Source organism: Parasteatoda tepidariorum, chromosome 10, assembly GCF_982258835.1.
Source record: "Parasteatoda tepidariorum strain Cologne lab strain chromosome 10, Ptep-v5.0, whole genome shotgun sequence".
NCBI lineage: Eukaryota > Metazoa > Arthropoda > Arachnida > Araneae > Theridiidae > Parasteatoda > Parasteatoda tepidariorum.
In genome coordinates, this window is record NC_141764.1 from 29,535,313 (window position 1) to 29,542,993 (window position 7,681).

Here is a 7,681-nt window from a genome sequence, read left to right on the forward strand (position 1 = left end):
TAATTAATTTTCGAGATCTTTGCAGTATCCAGTGTTAAGCTTGATCACTGTGATTTTAAAAGTTTAATTCAACCTTTAATAAAATCTTCAATAAAAGCTTTTAAAAGCTTTAATAAAATCTTCATATTAGCCAGCATTTAATTAATGTGCAAGTACATAAAAAAAGAGAGAAAGAAAAACTGTTAGAACAATGTTGTCCTTATTTATTTATTTTTTTTTTTCTTCATAATTGTTGTCATTGTCACAATTCTGTCATTATTTTCGAAAGCAAATATCAAAAACTGTTTTTTTTAGTGAATGTAAAGTTAAGAAACAGTACATTTTTGCGATAACTAGATAAAAAAATATATATTTATTTATTATCTATATGCATTTTATTAAATATGTTTATATAGAGTTATTAAATATGTAGATTTATTTTAAAATATTTATTTATTATTACAAGGAACATAAAACCCTTAATTATATATAAATAATTGATAGAAAACAACTCGGAAATTAATACGAGATAGTTTAAAGAAGGAACATAAATAAAAAAATTCATGTTTTTTTTAATTTTTTGATAAACTAAATAAATAACTGAATGTCATAATAAATTTGTTTCTTAATAAAATAAATAATTAAAAAGTTGAAAATTTTATTCAATAAAACTATTTTTCATCGATTATATTTAGTTAATTGAGTTAATTTGTTTTTTCTATTTGTTGCTTTTCTCATAAATATTTATATGCAATATAAAAAGCGCATTCAAGTAATAACATAGAAAAAAAAGAAAAGAAAAAAATGTACATTTTAATAAAATTCTATTAAAATGCGCTCTCTGAGACTAAATAGACTGAACGTTCTTTTACTCCCTTCAATTAGTGAATTTTTACTGAACTTTTTCAACTTTTGATCCGTAAAACTGGTGCGCTCTCTTCATGACTAAACTCGTTTGCACCTTGCTCCAATTGTTTACACACATGGCGGCGGCAGATTCATATGAATGAGGTGAGTTTTCTTTATGTTATTTATTATTATCACTATTATTTAAATGTACTTTATCTTTATTATTAATAGTTGATTTGAGTTTCATTTAAATAATGCGTGCGCATTTATTATCTATATTATAATGTTGTTATTAGCATTGAATTGCAATCATGTTAGGCTTAGCAGTCTATTTACATTTTGAATTCTTTTAAGAAAGATTCTGTTTAAGTCTTATTTTAGTTTACAGTAAAAATGTTGCATCTTAAATACTTATATTACCGTCCTAATTTTTTTGTGTGACGAAATTAGCTTTTAAATCATATTTAATTTCTCTAATTGTTTGCGTCATGTTGTATAATAGTTTTAGCATTTGAAGATAATGTTAAAGTAACGTTTGTATAATTTCTATTAAAATAATTTTTTATTTTAAAATTTATTTATTCGCAGTTATGATTAAAATTTTGGCTTGCTGTTGTCCTATTCTATTGAAATGTAATGTTAAAATAAATTCTTTTTGTAAAAAGAAGGAAAAAAAAATTAACTGTTTTATTTTATTTAAAATAATATTTTCTAATGGAAATATTAAGTAAACAAAACTTTTGAATTTTAATTTCAGAGTATTTAATAATGAACAATTTTGTGATTTACAATTAATAATTTGAACAATTTAATAATGAATCAAATTTGTGATTTAGAATTACCAAAAATATATTACAAATTAGAGTCTATAAAAAATGTCTATCAATTATTTCAAATATTTATTTTTAACCTAACTATTTTTATTTGAATCTTTTTGAAAAACATGCTTGATTTGTCAATGGCATTTCCTTATTTTTAATAAAGTAAATACATTTAAAAAAAAAAATTTAATAAATATGTAAGGACTAAAACATTTTAAAAATCATTAATTTTCTTGAGCATTGTTATATCAATGTAATCAATATTTTTTTTTTAATTTTGTTATAGCTAACATTAGAAATGTTTAAATTGATTTATAATAAATTCACGAATTCACAACCGGGATTTAAAAAATTATTTTGCAAAGTAAACAAAAAGAAAATGTAGGAAATTTTAAAAAATTTAAGTTGGTTGATTAAAATAAAATCACTATAACAAAAGGTGTTGTGAATTTATCTTCAGCTTTTTCATCTATAATTAGATTTATTTTTATTAGTGTAGGTATCTACTTCTATTTATTTTAATGCTGTTTCTTTTGCTCTATATTTGAAATATTATAGTGGTGCACAGCCTGCGACTAGTGAGCCAGATGTAGCCTGCTGACTGTTGATATGCAACAAGGAAAAGCTTCTAAACACAAGTAAATCTTTGTTGTTTCTCAATTGCTTTTTCCATTGTTATTGCTCTGGAATTTCAAATGGTTTTAAAAAAGCAAATATTTTTATTGTGTTATTATGCAAATTTCAGTGATTACGCTTAGTTTTACCTTATTTTCTCCAATTTTTTATAAATTCAAATGGGGTTTTGACTGCTTTTAGACAGTTAAAACTACTATCGCTATGTGGTTATTAAAATCCTGATTACATTTAATACGATATTCAGATTCTTGAATTGTGCTTTTAGTTATAATAACCACTTCTATATGCTCTTTATTTGTGCTCTTTATTTTGTGTCTAACAATTAAAAGTATTTGATTTTCTGAAAACATATTATCAAGTTTACTGATAAAAAAATTACACTGAATTTACTGATCACAACTCGTAGAACATAAAAATTAGCATATATGCTGTCTACATGAGCAAATACATGTGTGGCTCTTAGTTAATCTACCTGCTGTATTTTCACTTTAAAAGGTGACATTCCTATATTATAATGAAAATATGGTGTATAAGGATTGTATTTTATAGGAATTAGTTGAAATGCTTTTTGCAAAATAAATCCATTCTCTTTTAAATAATACCGCTTTTTGTAATGAAGACGTAAATGAAGGATGAAAAAAAAACAACATATTTTTACTTTGTTCGTAGTTCTAAAAAATTTTTACCAAAATTTTTTTTCTATTATACTGTTATTTAGAAAATGCTATAATTTATTGCCGTCCGAGTATTAATGCAATTTTGCTTTATTAACACAGCAATATATTAACAAAAATTTCAAAGCTATGAATATCAGTGGATATTTGGAAAAACTTGTATTTGAATGCTTCATGAATTTTGAAATTGCTGATTTCTCTAAAAAAATTTTTTTTAAGTTGAGACTTAAACCAATGAACAATACTTTTAAATTTTAATACTTATTCTTTATGTGTTCATTTGCTCTAATCGTGACTTAACTTAGAGTAACTAACTTATGTTTTCTACCTAGCATTTCAGTTAGAAATATGTATATTCTCTCAGAATATACAATTCATATTAAATTTGGTTAATCACCCATTTTCCAATAACTATTTATAAAACTTATTTTTTTATGAATATTTATAACTTTAAATTTATAATGTGAATGTTTTATTTTGATTTAGAAAATCCATTGAAGAGGACATTACAGGAGCCAATAAACTGACAGCATGGACAGAAGGGTGTGAGAATTGGCAGGAAGTAAGTGAAGTACTTAAGTATTTAGTTTAAAATTGTATGTTAATCAAGGTTTTAAACACGCCATCTAGTGTTTGTGTTGGAGGGATGATTGTTTTTAATGAAGGGTTGCTTTGCTTAAGGAAACTTTAAACAAAATTATGTTGTGGAAAAAGAAAACTCCAAGAATTATTTCTCCCGTTTTTTTTCTTTCTGTAATTGATAGCAATAGGTCCTTTTCATTTGGACATTTTTTACTTAGTTTAAAATATATTTTTGCAAAAGATTCATATTAGAGATAATATGACTATAAAAAGTTAATTTAACAATAAAAATATAAATATGTGAAAAATTTGTTAAACATACTAAATTAAAAGAACTTTCTTTTTAAATATTTGTAGAGGCAAAATACATTTAATCTATTCCTTGCAACTTTGAAATATGGGAATTGTAATGGAACTCTCCTTCCACATGAATCTTTCCAAGCCAAATTGATAGATACTGAAGCATCAAAATTTTGATCCATCAGTAAAATTTAAGTTACCTGCAACAGGGGTCTGTCCAAACCGAATTTACTACCATTTAGCGGTACCTTCACAAATTCAACTTCAGGAAAAAATGGTCATTTCACAAAGTATTTTTTCTTAAAATTTTATTATGTGTATCGTAGGAAACAATAAATCCATATTTTTATTATAATTGTGTGTTGATTTTTTAATATAATTTTTAATTTTCAAAAATTATGTCTAAATTTTCACAAAATAAGTATCGTTCAGAAAAAGCTTGACAGAGTACTGTACAAGTCATAATGGAGACATAGAATTGAAAATTCTGTTATCTTGAGTCTCAATTTTGATGTTTTTGGATCATTAAATGGTTATGTGTATACTATATGCATATAACGATTGGGAAAAGGTACTAGTTTTTTTTATTTAAGTTTCATCTCTCTCTCTCTCTTTTTTTTTTTTTTTTTTTTTTTTTTTTTTTTTTTTTTTTTTACTTCCCACAGTGGTGCGCAGTTATTTTTCAGGTCTAGTTATGGAATTGAAACAAAATTTGTGATGAAAAATTACTCCCATGGTATGACATCCTCTAAAAAACACAGTGTAGCATTAGATTAAATATAAAATGGAAAGACAAATGAATTTTAAATATTTTTTGTTAAAATATTTTAATGTAAAAAAAAAAGCATTTTGAAAATATTAAAATAATTTAAAACAATGTTTGTATGACTTTGTAATTAAAAAAATTAAAATATCTAATTTAAACCAACTAACCTTAGTATATACTAAATCAAGTAATATTTATTTTTCTTTAAATTTTACTTTTATTTTGAGAGTTTATTACTCAATCCATTTTACAGAAAATCTTTTAGAAAAAAAAAAGGAATTAATAGGGTTACTCCTCCTAATAAATAAATATAGGGTTACTCCTTGTAAAATGGTCTTAGCATATTTAAGCATTGCTTATTGAGTAAGGTATTTATTCATTTGATAAACTTTTTTATAACATAAAAGGTGTATACTGCTGTGCAATAGATGCATTAATAAATTACAAAAAAACTCACAATTGAGATTTTAACATCTTTGTAATTTTTGAATAATATAACATTTGCCTTTCTTACCAGTTATCTGAATTAAAATCAATTAAATTAAAATTAATCATCTGAAATTTTATTTCAGTGTCAATAGTATTAGCAAAAGAAGGAAAGTAAATGTCAATCCATTTACTAAAAATATATTCTGAAGCCTGACTTCTTTATTTTAAATTCCACACTTGCTGAACACCACTTCCTTTGAAGTCTCAAAATTTGTCATATTGTTTGTTTATATTCTGTTTCCTTTGACTGCATTGGCAAAGACTGGGAATGTAACAGTGTGTTATGAGAACTATTTTAATTTATAAGTTGAAAGTTATTTTATTAATTTATGAATGCCTTAACAAATGTGTCTGATTGAAATTACATCAATGACTGTTTTTACTTTGGCTCTGATATCATTAATTAATCCTGATCACAACAGTTTTAATTACAATATGCTCTCTGCCTTTTGCAACTTTGCTAATTTAAGTAGTGGAGATAGTGTAGTTCTATTTGTTATAAATTTGATAAAATATTTCCCTACACTAAGTTTTTAGATACGAAAAAGGTGTTTATTTGGTTAAAACATAGATTCTGCTGTTTAACTTTACTATTTTATTGGAGTATTCGCTTCAGTTTCTTATGAGGCCAAAATTCAAATATTGTCAGGACGTAATGAGATAATACCAATAATGTATAATGCATATATTTTTGTGTTATATATCCAATATTTATATTTCAGAGCATATTTCATAAATTGCTTTGAAAATTCTATTAATTTAAAAAAAAAAAAAAAGAACGTCATACATATCTGAATGGCAGGGATTACACAACATACTCGTCACCCAGGTAAAGGCAATGTAGCGACTAACATGCTCATATAAAAAATTGCAGAAGCTTTCCTGCTACTTAATGTAAAATTTTACAGTGAAAGATGTTTAAAATATCACTTAGATGCTACATAAATGTTTAAAATTGTGAAAGTTCAAACTAAATATTGTCTTAATTGAAATTTTTGTAAAGATTTAAAAATTTGTTGTTTATTTTTTACTGAAGAACTACCAGAACTACTACAAAGTTCAGCTTTTAACTATTCAGAAATAGACATCAATTCATCCACAGCTGGAATATTTTTGCTCTTTAACAAACAGATTTTTTTAGCAAAGTTAAGATTTTTCCAAGTGCTATTGTTTTTTAAAAACTTGTTTTTATTTTTATTTGCCTTTTTCCATATTAACATTTTATTTTTATTTCAGGTCAGATGAGAGAATATCTAATGAAAAGAGTAGTTACTGCCACAGAAATGGAGGAGGCTATGAAGAAAAGAAACAGATATATATCTGATAAAATCCAGGATATATGTTTTAATATTGCTAAAGTTAATGATTCTTAAACAAAATAAATCTTTTTTAAGTTTTCTTATTTGTCTTCTCTTATATGAATATCAATCAAATGATTACTGGTAATTATATATTTTACACAAAATTTAAATGAGTTGTGGTTAGACATACAGCTGTGGTTTTGTTATTTAATATCAAAAAAGGTATATTTGCACCATATTTAATATTTGTTAAAAAAAAAAAAAAGGGATCCTAGATACACACATAATAATCCTACTGTTAAAAAGCAAGCCTGAGAGGTGGGCTTCATAGTAGAGAAAGAGTAAAAATAATTGCTAGTAGGAAAGCATTAAACATAACAAAATTTAAAGCAACAATTTGAAAATAATGCTAGAATAGCAAAGATTATAAGAAATTAATAATAGTGATATAAATAGCAAAAATTTAAAGCAACTGATTGTAAAAAAAGTAATGCTGGAATAGCAAAGTTATCAAGCAACTGTTGGTAGGAAAATAATGCTAGAATAGCTGAGATTCCAGGCAACTGATGGTAGGAAAGTAATGCTAGAATAGCAGAGATTTCAAGCAACTGATGGTAGGAAAGTAATTCTAGAATAGCAGAGATTTCAAGCAACTGGTGGTAGGAAAGTAATGCTAGAATAGCAGAGATTTCAAGCAACTGGTGGTAGGAAAATAATGCTAGAATAGCAGAGATTTCAAGCAACTGGTGGTAGGAAAGTAATGCTAGAATAGCAGGGATTTCAAGCAACTGGAGGTCGGATTTTTATGCTAGAATAGCAAAGATTCCAAGCAACTGTTGGTAGAGAATTATGCTTGGAATAGCAATAAAAAAAAGCATCTGTTGCTATGGAATTATTGCTAGTAAAGCATAAAAAAACAAGCAAGTTGTGGTCTTGATTGTTGCTAGACCAGCAAGATATTCAAGCAACTGTTGGTAGAGAATTATGCTTGGAATAGCAATAAAAAAAGCATCTGTTGCTATGGAATTATTGCTAGTAAAGCATAAAAAACAAGCAAGTTGTGGTCTTGATTGTTGCTAGACCAGCAAGATATTCAAGCAACACAAGTTGGTTAATGTATGCTGGACCAGCAAGATATTTAAGCAACACAAGCTGGTTTATTATGCTGGACCAGCAAGATATTCAAGCAACACAAGTTGGTTTCTGTATGCTGGACCAGCAATAAAGTGTGCCAATTCATGGTATGGAATGCTAGTAATTATGCTGGAACCAGCAAAGATTTAT

The 7,681-nt window shown here is 25.8% G+C and overlaps 1 long non-coding RNA gene across 1 annotated transcript; it reads left to right on the plus strand.

Moving 5' to 3' along the window:
• Window positions 1-764: 764 nt before the first annotated feature.
• Window positions 765-6,494, plus strand: LOC147802472 (uncharacterized). The gene is made up of 4 exons (XR_015429674.1): window positions 765-990; window positions 2,208-2,287; window positions 3,446-3,521; window positions 6,333-6,494. It is a non-coding gene; the product is annotated as an uncharacterized LOC147802472 (long non-coding RNA).
• The last annotated feature ends 1,187 nt before the right edge of the window (window positions 6,495-7,681 follow it).